We start from the raw sequence: 17,110 nt of genomic DNA, 5'->3' as shown, positions 1-17,110 counted from the left end.
GCGTGGGGGTAGAGGTAAGTGCTGGAGGATTTTTATATCCTGATTGAGATCATATAATGTGGAATGGTTTTATTGGAAAGCCTATCAGCCTCACAAATAGAAAAAAGCACTGAGAAAGATCAGAGTACCCACCACAAACACTGTAGGCAAAGAGAACAGGTTAAAAACAAAAACCTTGACCCCAGCGATAGAACCTGAGGTCCTCACTCAGAGGTGTGCGTACTCTGAGAAGATCATTTTGTAGAAACCACTTTGAATTCTCTTGTATCTGTGTCTCCACTATAGAGTATAAAGCAGATTAGTTTAAAAGACTGTGATTTCAACTAAGTGCTTTATGTCTTCGTTACAAAGCACAATAAAGCTTTTTATTACAATGAGGCCACTATTACTTTCGATTGAATATGCGCTGAAAGAAAGCTGCATCCACCACATTCCCAGGGCGCTCGACGCTCTTGTCAAAAGCACTTTTTTTTTTTTTTTCCAATCCAGAATGAATGACACGATGCCTGGTAGAAAAAAAATGAAAGGACAGGCAACAAATGTGGGCCATCCAGGACTGTGTACACTGTCGCTGAGGACAGAGGCACCCAGGAAGCCAGGGAGCCAGAAAAATGTCGAGAGCCTTTGTGGTGTTATAGAAAAAAATTACACACCTCGGGCTCAGGAGAACCAGGTTAAAGCTCCGCCATTGATTAGCTGTGTGACCCGGACCCTGTTCTCTCTCAGCCTATGTATCTCTTTTCCTGGAAAACAGAAGTAATAATGCTGCCCCTCCCCCGACTTCAGTCTGCCTCCTGAGTGGAGATGGTTTGGAGGCGTCATCTGCTCTAGCCAACTCCATTTCAGTTTTCCAGATGTGGCAACTGAGGGAGCAACGGGATTAAGCGATACGATCAGGATCACGAGTTAGCTAGTGGCAGGGCAAGGCCGGAACACGTGCATCCGAGATGTCACATCGCGGCTACGCTGTCACGCGAAACGCGAAAGAACACGTGGGCATTTTCTTAACGACGTCCCTGCTGCGGGAGGGCGGGGCGCTTTCCCCCTCAAGCCACTCTTTCTGAAACACATCACTGTACTTTTCCTGCCCAGATAATTGGTGAACATTTGCACCCCCAAGCCGGAAAGAACATTGCGGTAATCTGGGTCACAAACCAATGTTTGTTTGTTTCACCACCACACTTGAAATGTTTCTCTTGGAACGCATTAGAAATCTTTGCCAGTGAAGCAGGTTCTCAGAAGTGTATGCCCGGAGTGGGAGGGACATCCCCAGTTACCTGGCTTGGGACATTCAGGGACCTCCAGCCATCGCAACCCCTGCCTGGCTCATAAGTGACGTGTATAACATCTCCCAATATGACCTTCGACTTTGACATTCTTTGGTTTTGAACTATAATAGGTATATTGAGGAGTGTTGTGGTTCAGGTAACTTTCATGGGCAGCAGGTAAATTCCATTCAATCCCGTGAATTGTGACTAAGCGTTGAGAAGGAAGAGTAGAGAATGGAGACAGGAAACTGGCCAGAACAGCCTCGCTGCAGAAAGGACAGACCGAGGCTTCCTTGCCTTTTCCTGACTTGTTCCACCCGCCCCTGCACAGTGTGTGCAGCTTCAGCACAGCTTGTCGAGGCAGGGTATTCACATGAGCTCGGTTAGTAGCGCTGGCCCAGTCAAGGATGGAGCGTGCTCTGGTGACCAGATCGGCAACTGGGGCCCAGGCGGTGGCTTAATCGTAACTTTGTTTCCGACTTGCTTGGCAACCCCAACCAACCCCCCTGCCCCTGCCTCTCCTTCTGTTTTCTCCACCAAATACTCAGGTCATCTCAGGTCCTGAGAGCCGCATACCTCCAGGCCACGGGAGAGTAGTTAATAGGCCACATCTCGCTTGCTGACTGAGCCCAGAGACCGTACTGAAGCGCGCCGTGCAAGTTTGTTAGGTGCTGAAAGCACTGGAAGTTGGGAGACTAATTCTGAAGGTAGCCAAGCGAAGGAACTGCTCTTTCCTTCCACCTTCTGCAGTCTTCGTGAAAACCTGGTTCAGATTTCTAGGCCATTTTTGCTGCCTTGACTAACTTTTGACTTTTCCTGTTAAAAATGAACATATTTTTTCTTTAAAATCTGGGCTGGCTGAGATCACAGGCCTTCCTTCCTCCCTTGTCAGCCTCAACTCACCCTTGAAGAGTCATTTATTACCATGAATAAAGATCTGAAGGTCAGCCGTGTAAAAGAACAGATAATTGCAAGAATTCTCGTCTTTCACTTTAACCAAAGTTAGCACACAGTCACACTTGGAGCTTCTAATTTTCCCCCATCCGATACCCAAGCTGAAATAATATGAATATATTCTTGCCAGATATGTGTACAGCACTTCACAGTTTACATAGGACCGTCACCGACCAGTATGATCTCAGCGTGTCTCTGATGATGAGTAAACATTTTTATCTCCCCAAGCTTTATTCTGGGTGTGAACTGTTTTCTCATGGCCTAATGTGGAGTTTTTCTGGAACAAACCGGGAAAGTGATAAGGTAGTGATTGTTATGTAGGCAGAGTTCAGCCTGGCTGTCGTTACCAGCCCGGCGACCTCAGGTATTTCGGCTCTGTGAGCCTCCTTGTGAGGATGAAATCAGGCACGTGTAAAGCACCTGGCGCATAGTAAGTATTGAATAAACACTAGTTGTTCCCCTTAGTAAAAACATTCATTAGTGAGTCTTTGGCTCAGTTATATTTCGATTACTCTGTATTATACACATAGAATTGTTCCCAGTTCTAACCAATGTTTCTAGTAGGAGTTATGTATCATTAGTTGTCATGAATTTTTCTTGAGATTAGTATATAAGGAAGGAGGGAGTTCAGAGGTATTTAGCGTGAAAATGGGTCACAGAACCTACAGAAGTGTGGTTCCGGGGCAAATGGCTTCAGTCCCTTTCAGGGGCCTGTGGTGCAAATGTTTTCGTATCTGTCAGCTTATGGAATCTTTTCCGTGAATACCACAGGAGAGTGTCACACTGTGGCAAACGTCCAGATTTGTGGATCAGTCTGCAAACGGTACTGGCTGTAGACAGATGTCTTCTGTGCCGTTAAGATGTTGTGGTCCTAGTTCATAAAATTAGCATTTTCTATCACAGCTTTATTGAGATAATTTATATACCATAAACATTATCCCTTAAAAGTGTATAATTCGGTGGGGTTTTTTTGATAGTTGTGCAGCCATCGTCACTAGTTAATATTAAAACATTTTCATCACCCCCAAACGAAACCCTCTCTCTGTTAGCATTTACTCCCTATTCTCCCCATTTCCCTTCCCCACCCACTAATCTACATTCTGTCTGTGATTTTGGGATATGTCATATAAATGGAACCATACACCATATGGTCTTTTGTGTCTAGCTTCTTTTAGTTAGCATAATGTTTTCAAGGTTCATAAAAGCAATATCTGTCTTTATATTCGAGTATGAGACTGAATTAAATATATATACCCAGGTATCTCTTTTTCTTCTGTTTTTTTTTTTTTTCCAGAGATAGAGGGTGAGAAGGAGAAAACTAATGTGTCTTTATCGAAGTATAGCATACATACAGTAAACCATACAAATATTAACTATGCAGCTTGATTACTTTTTATAAAGTGAATGTGCCCATGTTACCATCACCGAGACAAAAAAAAAAAAAAAACATCCATTATTAGAATGACCCCAGAAGCTCCCTTGGGCCCCCTTCCTAGTCATTACTCCTACCACAGGTATTTTCTGATTTTGTTTTATTTCTCTGACTTGGTTTACCTGGCACGTGGTCTCCCAGCCTCCCCGCCTTAATTCGGATCCCAGACAGACCTTTCCCCAGCTCCTGGGCCCTTCCTCAGTCACTGCATTCATGACGGTTGGTTCCCATGGGAACTAAGGCAGCACTACACCTCTCAGGAGGCCCCGCCCCACCCCGTGTCCACCTCGACTGTTCCGGGCGAGGACCCCAGGCCTTATGCCTCTCCTTGCCCTAGTCCCCAGCTTTCCTTCCAGACACCAGAGCTCCCAAAGCACAGGCCATTGCAGGAAACGGTTGGCGGGGGTTTAGGGGAGGGGGCAAAGCATCACCCTCCATCAGGTACACTTTGTGGCAAACTTTGAGCTCCAGAGGCAGGTCTTTTGAGGGCAAACTCCATTCGTGACAGAGGCAGCCCCTGACCACTCAGTGCTGGCGAGTCCCTGCCCTCAAACTCAAATGCTGTGTGGCCAGCTGGCTCTCACCCTGATCAGAAGGTTATTCCCCTCCTGAAATTCCATGTGCTTGCTTGTCTTCAAAAACAAAATACCTTTTCTTTAAGAAATTAAGGTTTCCTTTTAAATTCGCTTTATGGCCTTTGAAAAGCTTTTATTTTTGCGGATCCAGAGCTATAGGTTAGCATTAGCATTTAAATAGAGGCATTAAGCGCTCAAAGACCTTCCTTTCTTAGCTTTGCCCTTTCTGGGAGGTCTTTCAAATCCGATACTTTTTTCCTTCCTGAAAAAGGAATGCAAATGCTATATATATTTTCCCATCAAAGGCCCTTTTTTTATATATAGACTTGGGAGAGCAGTTTTGTGGAGCAGTCTCAGTACTAGTCTTTTATTATATGGAAAGGGCCAGTTTAAAAAAATTGTTCTTCTGTCCCTCAATGCCTGACTTTCTCTGCTGTCTCTGAGAATGTTTTTTCCTATGGTTGATTTTTTCCTATTATGTATATTTCATTTTCCTCCAGATACCCTCCCCAGCCTTAAATCCCAGTTCTAAACTAAGTGTCTGGTGTAAGTTCTTGCTGTGTAATATGGAGCTCCAAGTAACCAGTGCTCCCAGAAGCTCCCCATAACTGTAGTAGGGGATCCAGGGAGGGGACTGGGGGACAATCTAGTCAGTTACATGAAGACTCATGACTTTCCCAGACCCTTTATTTACCTGCCAAACTAAGGTTATCAGGCCTACTGCGTATGGTTGTCAGGAGATTAAACGAGAGACTGATCCTGATCGTAGATATAATATACAATTTCATATACAAGTATATGAATCCTAGGTGCTTATTTACATTTCAACCAGACAGGTGGAGGAGGAAGGACAGCAGGTACCTTTTGTCAAAGGATGTCCCTCCTGCTTGCTTCTGTCTTTACTGGCATCTGGTGCTGAGAGCTGAGGGTGTGTGGCACCCTTCTCTCTCCTTGAGGTTGACTGTGTATAGCTACAAGCGTGGGGGGGCATGAGTTGTGAGGAAACCTAAAGGTCCTTAGGGCCTCACAGAGGAGAAGCCGAGCAAATCAAGGACAAGCTGGGTCTTCCGGCAGCCCGAAGGGCGCGCTTGCTTCTCATACTGTCCATCCTCCACCCTGCTGCTGGAGATGGCTTTCTAAAACACAGTTGTCATCATGCCTGGCTTCCTTCTTAAATCCTTTGTCTTCAGATTGCTACAGCATTAGTTTCCAAATGCCAGGGTGTAAACCGAAGCTAGACTGTCCTTACCCTTTGGAAAATTAGAAGAATAATGACAGTACAGCGAGTTTGTGAATTTCTCATAAAGGAAAACATGGACCTTTTGTTTAAAGATTATTTCTTTTTCTACTTGGAAAGTATTAAAATACCTTCGTTTATTAAATCCTGGTAAAAGTAGATGATAATTATTTTGTCTTATAACCTCGGCAGAGTAAAAGGCTCACAGTTCTGAGCTGTCTGACCCTCCATGCCCTTCTTCCACCTACCCATGGACGTCCACAGTCTACAGCATGGCAGACAAGGCCCATTATGATCTGGCCTCAGTTGACCTGGCTAACCACTTGCCCCTCCTGCCCCCTCCATATACCCTTTGTACTCCAGTGGGAAGTAAACCATTGTAGTTCCTCCCAAATACCACATTCTTTCTACTTTCCACCCACGTCACACATTCCATTTGCTTTGCTTGTCTAGTACTTTCTCTCTATGTTTGCCTCATCGTTAATGCCCCACCCCCCAAAAAAAGTCCTCCCTGACTGCTCTGAGAAGTCTACAGCCTTCCTGTTGGTGAGTTTAGAGAGTCTCATTTGTGCCTTTATTAAGCCACCGTCACGTTAGCATAATTACGTGGCCACTGTCACCACTGACTCTGTATCTCCAGATAGCAAGGACTATGTTTTACTCACTTCTCCATCCACAGTACCCACTATATACTTCCTGGTACATAGCTGATGTTTAAATGTTTGTTGAGCAAGTAAACAAATAAAAAAAGTTTTTGGAAGGTACCGTGTGAGCACTGAGGATGCTACAGAGAGTCGTAAGACATAGTCTTTGTTGGCAAGAAGGCTGCATTCTGGGAGAAGTTAATAAATATATGTTATGGTGCATTGGTACAGTCGAATTCTCTGCAGCCATTAAGAATAAGGCAGGTCGATATGTACTGAAATGAAATCATCTCCAAGATATACTGTTAAGTGGAAAAAGCAAGGTGCAGATGAGCGTATAAACGCCATTTCTGTTTAAATATTGTGTGTGTACATACACACACGCACACAGCCATGCTCGTATACGTGTAAATGTATTTGGAAGGATACCTGGGGAACTGGTAGCATTGATTGTCTCAGGAAAGGAGCAGGGTGGGTGGCTAGGAGACGGGGGTGGGAGACGGCACCTCATGCTTTTCGTACCTTTTTCTTTTTCTTTCTCTCTTTCTTTCTCTTTCTCTTTTTCTCTCTTTCTTTCTCTTTCTCTTTCTTTCTCTTTCTCTCTCTCTCTCTCTCTCTCTTTCTTTCTTTCTTCATTTGTATGGTTTGCTTATTTAACAAGCACATATTATGTGCCAGGCACTGTTCTAAGCACTTTACATATACGAACTTAATCCTCTGAACAACCCTACGAGTAGGTACTATCAGTATCTTCATTTTATAGATAAAGAAACTGAGGCCCACAGAGGTTAAGGAACTTTCCAAAGTCACACAGCTAATAAATAAATACTCTAATAACTTTTTTTATTATATCACCAGGTCAAAAAGAATCTTTTCATTCATTCATTCATTCATTCATTCATTTTGTATTCTTTTTGAGCAGCAGATACTTTTCTAAATGGTGCATGTTACATAGGTGACCCATGCAGTAGGCAATAGCTTCATAGAGGATAGGGGACCTCAGCATCTTGAAGGTCATTCAGGCTTTGGATACACCAACTCGAGCCAAAAAGTACTTAGTATGTTCAAGGGACATTGATCCAGTAGCAAAGTTTGGCTTTAACAGAATGGAGAAGTGAGAGAAAAGGTAAGATAGAGACTAAATCTTTAAAAGCCCTTGGATATCAGTGTTCAGAGTTTGGACTAAATCCTGTTGGCACCAGTCAGCATGCAGTAGTTGTCGATGCTGCTGCTGTTGTTTGGCATAGAATCAACTGATCCAGTTAGAACTGGAGGTGAATCTGGAAGGAGTTAGGGATGGGGAGGAGATGAGTGTAGTAACCCAACAAGAAGTGATGAAGATCTGTGGTAATGAGATTGGAAAAAAGAGATGAATGTAAAAACTATTACTCCGGTAGACCTAGTAATTATCAGACAAAAGAAAGTGAAGGCTCAAAAATGATACTGACATTTTTGAAGTTTTGTGAACTATAGTTTTTTTAAGCAAAATTTGAAAGTTAAGCAAAATTTGGAAATGTCTACAAATCAGTGAAAATGAAGCTTTGATCTGTTGAGAGAGAACATCTCATATACAGGTAAGATTTGGAAGCAAAGCAAGAACAAAGGGCCAACGCCTGACTGGGAGGCATGCCCACAGTGGGCAGAGTAGAAGCCAGTAAAGAAATCAAAGGGACTGAGGGCGCTTGGAGAAGAATCTAAATAACTGGCTCAGAGAGTTGAGTTTAAGATGGAACACTGTAAAGGGGAAGAGTAATGAGCAAAGGACATTGTCCACTTGGATGTCATTGGTGACCTTTTTTTGAGTATAGTTTCAGAAAACATTGAGGCCTTAGAAGGATGGTGAATACAAATGAATTTTTTTTTTTTTTTGAGAAATTTAACGAAAGGAGAAGAGAAATGATGACAGGAGGAGTGGACACAGGATCACAAAGGGTTTGGGGTTTGTTGTCTGGCTTTGTTTTGTTTTCAAAACATGAGAATTAGAAGGACGTTCGAAGGCAGACATGAGAAAACACGCGAACGGGGTAGGTACTAGATTCAAGAGTTAGAAACAAAACGAAACCCCAGCAAGGTCCTACAGGCATTGGGAGTGATTGGAATCAAAGGCAGAGGGTTAATCTTAGGAAAAAGAAATAAGAGGAAAGAAACCCGTCTTCTGAGTGGGGATTAATAAAAAGCCATTTCAATATGGAGAATATGATACCTCATACAGTTGTGATAAAGTAAGAATATATACATAGCCGGTATAGAGTACAGTAAATGTCAGCTGTTTTTTTTTTTCTTTTTTTTTTTTTTTTGTTTTACGTACCAAGTGTCCTACCATATCATTTGATTTAATCTGCAAATTTAACCTGTGATGTGATATTATTTACCCCACATTGTGTTAATGAAGAAACTGAAGTTCAGACAGGCCAAGAAATTTGTAAGGACTCAGGTCTAATTCCACCAGAGAGTGGATTACAGACCATTAGTCAAAAACAGATCTCTTCCCTCCATGCCCTACCCTTTTTTTTGTAATTCAACCAGTTATCCCAAACACAGAGGTGCTCCACATCCACCTCACAATTAACTACCTCAGAATACCCCTTTGCCTTTGTAGGGAGCAACTATTTTATTCAAAGTTCCTCCATTTCCGGTATCGAAGAATCAGACTGCTTTTTCACGTTGCGCTCTATCACTTTATGAGATATGAGGACAGTTGGCTGTCACTTTCATTCATTCCTTTTCGTTTATTCAGGACCACTAGATGCCCTGTTCTCAGGCCACGGGGTTACAAGGAGAGGTACAGAATCCAATTTGCTCTCAAGGAGACTGTGTTCTAGGAAGGGAACAAGAGCAGGCGTTTATTTGGGCAGTAAATACTTACGCATAACACTTGCTCTGCTCCAGCCGCTGTTCTTCGTCATTCCGTCCTTGTAACACCACCACGTTGCTATTCCTTTCTCAAGCGAAGAAAATAAGGCGCAGAGAAATTAATAAATTGCCCAAGGTCATGCAGATAGTAAGAGGCCGAACTGGGGTTCAACCCTAGGCCCTGGCTCCTGAGTCCAGGATCTTAACCACTGTATTGAACTGTGCCTCTGACTTTCTGTATACATATATTTTTCAAATATGTATAATATATAAAATATATATTCAAATATTTTTCGGAAGTATGTATTTTTTTAGGTGGAGGTGAGTGCTAAAGAGAAAGGTAAAGGTCAGAGAAAGGGCAAAGCAGTTGAGGATGGGGTAGGTATCATTTTAGATAAGGTAGTCAGGGAAAACCTCACCTATGGATAAGCTGACATTTGAGCAAAAACTGGACTGAATCTCTTTTAATCTTCTATTTTCCAGCAACCTGCTATCCCTTTAATCCTGTTTGGTGCATTTTTCTGATTTCAATTGGCTTATGGTATAAAATAAAGCAATATAGAACTATGAAGTACAGCAGAGTCCTTGTCCTTTGACTGGTACTTCTTTGAAACAAGAAGTAAGAAATATTCTGGTTCCACGCCCTTACCACCCCCTCACCCCCACCACTTCCTCTCCCCCACCACCCCCACCGTCCCCCCCCCCACACACACACACCCTCATGGACCATTTATAACCAGGGCTGTTCTAAGGTTTCTCCTACCTACCGAATATATAGGAGGTTAGGATTTCTTCCTGACAAATTCACTTGGGTTTTCCCAAGGCAAATCTCATTTTGTCATTTGCCACCCATAATTCTAAATTCTCTGGTCCTTTACAGTATTTCTCTTGCTTCGTTGCTGTTCACGGCCCTTCCCCGTTTAGTAATATTGGCTCTTTCCACCACACTGTATGTTCTTGCACATTTATTTATTAAGGTATTAAGTGAAACCAGTTGTAATCCATTGTCTTTAGCATTTGCTAGATGCTTTCTCTTCTGAATTTGATTTGCAATACCCTTTGTTTGTTTTCAGCCTGTGTCTTATTACGGGTAGCCATCAGAATAAATTCTTTTTGCTAGTAGTATTTTTTTAGAGGCACCATATAAAATGGTTCATTGGCATCAAAATATATCATCAGCCACAGTGGCCTTTTCATCCACCAAATTCTCATTGCTACCCAAAGCTATCCATCACATTTGTCAGAGTGTTTGGGTCTTTAATTAAACTCTGCTGGATATGGTACATATTTCCATTAGCTCCTTCTGATTTAGTCTATTATTTTTCTAATTGACATCCCGAGTCACGTGTCCTTGAATCTCAGGTGCCTCCTTTTGGAGCTTTGTTTTATTTAGGCCTTCTCTCTTTCATAAATAACCTTAGGGGTTGAGTAAATATACCAAGTATTTGCCATTGGGACCTACTGATTTGAATACACTCACACTTGTTAAATAATCTGCTGATTTCTTGATTTTTCTCCAAAACCATTTTCCTCTATGGCCTAAAAGATACAATCTTTTGTCTCAGCAAAGTAGAGAAATGTCCTTTAACAATATCGAGAAATGTACTTGGGTTCCTGGAACAGAACTGGAACAGAAAGATCAGTCCAGGTTTGACTCAGCCAGCTAATGACCGAACAGCAGCCTCTGCATCTTAAGCACCTGCAGGAGCAGCGATAGTGGCTGGCAGAGAACTGTCCATTTAACCTCACCCAGTCCTTGGCTTAGCACACTTGTGTGCTAGCTGGGTAGGGGCAGAGTCAGTGGCTGAAAAATAGAACTAACTGGCACCTAACAGAATCCGTCCATTGTCTTGGCCTCACTGGCATAATGCTCTAATGGGCATGTTCTCCCATCAAAGCCATGCAGTCCATGTCTGCTGACCTTTGCCCTACATAGTTACAGATCAACAAGGGTCTCCATATTGTAAGTGCAGAACCCCAACACCTGTTACTCTTCATTTCTCCATCTCATCACCACCTCTGGTTGTCACTGGAGCAGAAATCTTGGTTTCTGTACCTTGTCTAGGACCCTCCAACTCTTTCCTCCTTTCCCATTTACCAAGAGAGGGAGGGGATCAGTGTGGGCAGGCAGGCAGGCTGGCTGGCAAGTCCCAGATTTGTCTTACTTTAAAACGTTTGCCTAGTGCCTTAGATAACTTTGGTCTGATCCTGGATTGGATTTTTAGGTGTAGATTTAAAACAGCTTCTTGCAGCAAGGACTATACCTTTCTATGTTATATTAGCATTTAAAACATTATTAGAACTTCCTAAGCATTAGTAAAAATAATACTAGGTTGTCTTTTGAAAAAATTCTTTGCATTATTTAGTGAAAAGTTGATAGTTCCATTTCATTGCTTGAAACTGAAAAAGCCATAAGGCATCTGAGTTATTTTTATTTAGCATAGCTCAGCAGTTGTTTGCCAGATTGTTAATCTGAGAAATATATAGTATAATAAATAATATCCAATATAAGGGCCTCATGCTAATTGGTAAACAGTATGTATCTTTGAGGCCACCAATGTTCATAATACTATGTCCTTTTATTAACCTATGCTATTAGATAATTTATTTTTTTTAAATGGAAAGACTCTCTAAAGTGGTATTTACAGTATAGCTTTCCTTAACCTGGACTCACCTTTTGATAATCAAAAGAACATTTACAGGAGTATGAGACAAATACAGTTATGAAAGTAAAATGAAGGACCTAAATAAAAAATCACAGAACAAGAGGGTAATTCTATTCACTCTTTCATATTTCATTATTTGATAACATCAGAAGATGAATCCATCAGAATTGCTTTGGCAAGTGCAAACAGAAATGTGCCTGATCAATATTTATTAAAACCTTCAAAATGGGAGAAGGAGTTGAACAGACTTCCTAATGGACTGAATAATTATTCATACAGTTGGGGTTTGACCAAAGGCAGTGCCTGACCAAAGAGACACAGTTTTAATTGTGCTGAATTTAAAATGCAGATCTTCCTCTAGCCCTACTGTAGAAAACTTAATTTAAAAAAATTATCTGATGTAGCAGAGAGTGACATATGAATCCTTAAGTTGTTGAGGAGGAAATTTCAACCATAGATCATTACAAATTTAGCATGTGTTCCAAAGGTGGGGAGCCAGGTTTCTAGCTAAGGGAAGAAAAAGAAATTTTCTCCCCTTGGGAAGAGAGTCATCATCTCAAAAGGGATGAGTGTCAGAGGAATTCCTTGGTTTTCAGTGCTTGTATTTTTTTTTTTAAAGAGAAATCAAGCAAGACTCTTGCTGCTGCTATCAAAAATATCAGGCTACGTTCCTAAGAGGGATGGACACAGGTGACTTTAACTGTTAACATCTTTCCAGGAGAGAGCTTAAGCCCCGCATACTGCTTAAGCGTGGGGATTATCAGAACTAGGCCAATAGATAACTGCCATTAAAGCATAGTGCCACTGACAAAGTGCAGTGGTATGTGAGCGTGTCACTTTATATAGAGAAAATGACCAGTCGAAGGAGCCCATGCACTTCTTACAGCAATGCACTCCCAGGCTCTCCTCTCGAATGATTTTCCGCTGCCACCAGCTGAAGGAATTTGAATTTCTGTTCTGTCTTTTTTAAAGCCCATACGTCTCTGCTGAAATGTTCCGGTCAGAACAAAAACCTACTCAATCTGTGGTCAAGAGTGTTAAAAACTATCCCAATGTAAAATAGAAATCTAATTCTGCCCCTAATGCTCTAAAAATTATTTAGCCTTTCTCTACTTTAGCTGTCTCATTCCTGAAATGGAAATAATTTCAACTATTTCAAAATAGAATTTCAGTCATGTTTATAAGCTTTGAAGAGGAAGACAAATCAGAGCAATTATATTATATTTTTTAATAAACTGATTTATTCTTTCGACACAGGGGATTACTATCTATTTTATTATTGGTCTGAAAAGTATAGCCAAACGAAGTTTACACTTGTTAAGAATATTTTAAAATCAATCATTAGTGCATCTTGCAGCAATACCTTAGGGGAAATTAGCATTAGCTAATTCTGTTAGAAACTCATGATTTTATAGGACCAAGAAGAAGATGCTATAAAGGTTTTAAAACCCCAAAATGCCAGTGCTTGAACAGCACCCACCATCATCTCTATTTTTTGTATGGGAAGCAGAGGGCCAAAGAGCTGCCAGCATTTGCCCAAGGTCACACAGCTGGTTAGGGCGGAATGAAAGAATCGGAGTCTGAGTTTAGTTGATCTCTCAAGTGTTTATTTACCTCTCTAAGTCTTTCCACTATAACTACCTCTCAATTATTTATTGAATGATTATCTAGTTTATAGATTATTCAGTCCCTTTCTTTTGTCTCTTCCCATTTCCCAGCTTATTATCATAAATACCACTGAGTGAGCTAGAACACAGGAGTTGAACGTTTTACCTGACAGTTTAGTGACTCATCTACTACTGGGTTTTTATTTACATGCTCCAAATACTGCAGCTGTTGGCTAAAGAGTTTGGGGAGCCGGAGTCAATACTAAGCTATATTCAGGTAAATTTTTCTTCCTTTGAAATTTACATTTAAGAAGTCAGCTTCAGAGCCTAATTCTCTTGTTGATATTAATACTGTCTTTATCTCAGGAAGAACTAGATGAGAAAGTCTTGACAATGAAATTACTTAATTATCTCCCTTCCTCAAGGAACTAATGAATCAGAAAGGCAGCCAGCATTTGGAAAGAAAAGTCACCTTGTCCATTACCCGTTTTGAGGGGCAAAAAGGGAGAAATAAAGAGAGGTGACAGAGTAAATGAAAAAGCCAAAAAGCTTTCATGTAACTCCCGAATGCTGAATTCACAACATGACTTCATTATTTGGTTTAGAGCACTGAATTCCCAGATCAAATCCAGTGTTATTCAAATATAACAGCAAAGTATGTAAGTGAATTTTGTATTGCCACACTATTGGCTTGTTTCATTATAACAGAAGGCAGAGAGCTGATTCAGTCTGTGAATTTTATTAAATTCATATTTCCTAAACCATGACTAAAAATGAATCAGCTATACAAGCATTCTTTGAAATTAGTACCTTTACTTTTTGCATTTTTAGATATTTCTATATTTTGGTGGCTTTGGAGTAAGTCCAGAGTTCAAAGTCCTTCATTTTGAGGCCTTAAACAAATCACTCCAACTCTCTAAAGCTCAGTTTGCTCATCTGTAAATCGTGGATGACTGCCATACCTACTTCAACGGGTCGATTATGTTAATACATCTAAAAGGTTAATGTTATTAGTAATATTAACATGTGCTAAAAAACACAAAAGCAAAGGACAGGGAGAAACTCACAAAATGTTCCACCCATCACGGTGACATGGCACTCTGGTTTCTGGAACAGGATGTTTGGTCCAAGTCTAGCAATTGGCCTTTTAATATCATTGCCATGAAGAGACCCGCTGCACAAGTCATGAGCTAGAAAAGGTCTAAATCAAATGCGCGTTCACCCACCCCATCCAGGCAGCTTAGCTGAGTACCGTCTGCTATAAAATGTGGTGCCCTGGAAGCCATTTTAATGCTTGAGGACGAAGACTAAGCTTTCATTTTCCTGGGGCCTTAATAAGTGCTGATACATTATTTATCTCAATTGGGTTACATGATTTCATTTCAGCACGTCAGTGTTCATCATGGAAGCTCAGTCTAATTTTATAGTTTGGAGCATTTTCCTTAAGGCACCTCATGGCACCCTTTCTCTACCTCCAAGGGTAACCGTTGCTATGCCAATTTACTGTAGTCTTTGCAACTGGGTGCTGTTCTGAAAGATGAATGAATTTCATTCTGTCTTTAAATATTTATGTTCCTTTATGATCTAATATATCATCATGGTTATGGGGAATTTTTTCCCTAACTATAGAAAATACGCCATCAGTTACCTGTCAATTTTGTTTAATAACTGAGCTTTGCAATTCTGGGGCATCATTTATCCAGGCTCTTGAGGACTCTTTTCGTCTCTTCGTCTACTTCAGAGTGCCGTTCTGGGATTTAGAAAGGTCTCCATTGCACAGAGAATGGTGACACATTAAGGCTTTAAGTGGCATGCCCTTCATCACTCATCACACTGGAGGATCCAGGACTAGAAATCCAGGCATCTTTGTTTCATCGTTTGCTCCTGGCGTGGAACAACAGTCTCTGGAGGAAAAAAAAACAGCCATTTACCTCTGGAAACAATTCATCAGATTTTTCAAGACAAATCAATTTCATCTGGATTGATGGGTTTGGTGTCACTCTTTAGATAAATGATGAAAATATCAGCATCAGATACAAAGAAACCCAGTTCTCTTGGTTTAATCTCATTGAAAAGCATTACAACCCACTTAACTGCTTAAGTCTCCTCCCCTAATGATTTTAGGGCCTTGGCTTAAGGAGATGGGAATGGTTGTGTAACTCTTCTCACACCAGACTCCAGCTCAGAGTCTTACTTGTTCAGAACCGTTGGCAATCACGGTATCTGGAGACGGGGCCTCAGGAATCTGCACTTTTCCTAAGCATCTCGGGCACTCTACAGTTTGGGAACCGCCAATCTTGACTTGTAGCTATCAGCTCCCTTCTAGCTTTGACAGAAGCCTGAGCCCCGAGTCCTCCCTCGTTCCACTTGGTAAATCTAGGCTTGAACATGGGTTCTTCTTGAGCAGTTTTTTTTTTAGTTCTGTAAATGGATCGCTCTCTTGCTTACCTGCGCATCTAAGGGAAACAGAATTAGATGACGCAGGGCCTCACTTCTCAAAACGGGAGGAAGCCGCGGTGTGCCGGGGACACAGGAAGCCCCAGGAGAAATGTGATGTGAGGCTTTCAAAAAAAAAAAAGATAGCATTTTTAAATTACAACAGATACATTGTGGAGCAGGAGTCGTTCACGTGGATTTTATGCCAAACGTGAAGTTTTGAAAAAGTTCCCGGTGCTAATATTGGGGTCCCCCGACCTCTGGAGGTTGGACTTCTCACACCGCTTCTATCAGAAGTGCCTCTGTCCACGTTCAAGGTCATCCTTGACTAGCGACCCCTACACATGTGGTGCCCTGAGGTTCAACGGAACACTCATTTGCAACGACTACAGAAAGTTATCCCCAGGAGATAACTGTACAAGGGCGTTGAACCGCTCGCTGCCAGGAGTCACCCATAAACCTGCCAATCGAAGATGAGCACTTTCTGTTCCTGACACTATTTAGGAAAGACCCACCGAAGAGTATTATTTCTCCCATTAAAAAAAAAAAAAAAGTGTTAGAAAAGGAGGCTCGGCAGAGCAGGAAAAGGAGGTCGCTGTGTGAAAAGGTACCAGTGCTCCAACTGGTCACGTTCCCATTGCAGCAGCCACTTATAAAACACTCTTGACATTATCAAAGTCCCAGAATGTTTTCCCGACTTTGAGGGTGCTTAGTTCTCCCATAGGATGTTCTTTTTTCAAGACGTTCCTGATGAAGAAGAAACGAATCCAAGGCCCCAAGTCCAACAGTGCGAGAGGTTTGTGGGCAAGCAGTCCTCGCAGATCTGCAACATCCCCTCACCCCCAGAGTTGCCTTAGCCCCCCTGCCTTGATCTGCCCCCTCAATCCTGGCAGAGCTGCTTTCCCTGTCGGGGAGAGAGAAGGAGGCAGACTGCACCTGGGAAGGCTCCTCTGTCTTTCGGCTGACCGGCCGTCATAGCACTGCTGAACTGTACGTACCCCCTGGGTAACTGGTGGCCGTGCAAGTCGTAGCCTCACAGTCCAGGAGACTCAGTGAGGCATGGGAGTGCATAACGTCGGTTTTAAGAATGGCAAGTGGCTCCCACCGTCATCTGCTCTCTGCGTTGAAGAGTCAGCCTGACACACGTTTCTCTTACACGCCCTGCTCATCTCTCCACCACCCAGGCCAAGCCTGGCAGCCAGTGGCTCTCGAGTCCCCAACTTTTTGCTAGAATTATAGCCCGTGTCCTCCTGGACCGCTGTACGTACCGCTGTCACATTAATCTTCCAGAAGCACAATTTGGGCTGGCGCCCCTGCCCTCAGCAGAACCTTGGAGGGCAGAGGCAGAGGGCATTTCTTGGCTTAACTGGGCCTAACGTTCTTTGCTGAGGTAACGAGCCGGATGTCGAACTCTCTCCCTTCTGGCTTCGACTGCCTT

The 17,110-nt window shown here is 42.2% G+C and overlaps 1 protein-coding gene and 1 long non-coding RNA gene across 2 annotated transcripts in view; both read left to right on the top strand.

Annotated features, from left to right (window-relative positions):
• The window catches only part of EXOC4 (exocyst complex component 4), a 632,532-nt gene that overhangs the window by 612,822 nt on the left and 2,600 nt on the right, over nt 1–17,110 (top strand). The window lies entirely within an intron of this gene.
• On the top strand, nt 10,593–16,225 carry LOC118610811. The gene is made up of 2 exons (XR_004954103.1): nt 10,593–13,513; nt 14,940–16,225. It is a non-coding gene; the product is annotated as an uncharacterized LOC118610811 (long non-coding RNA).

Source organism: Rousettus aegyptiacus, unplaced genomic scaffold (genome assembly GCF_014176215.1).
Source record: "Rousettus aegyptiacus isolate mRouAeg1 unplaced genomic scaffold, mRouAeg1.p scaffold_m13_p_13, whole genome shotgun sequence".
NCBI classification, from domain to species: domain Eukaryota; kingdom Metazoa; phylum Chordata; class Mammalia; order Chiroptera; family Pteropodidae; genus Rousettus; species Rousettus aegyptiacus.
The sequence above is the reverse complement of the archived record's forward strand: the minus strand, read 5'-3'. Positions and strand labels throughout refer to the sequence as shown.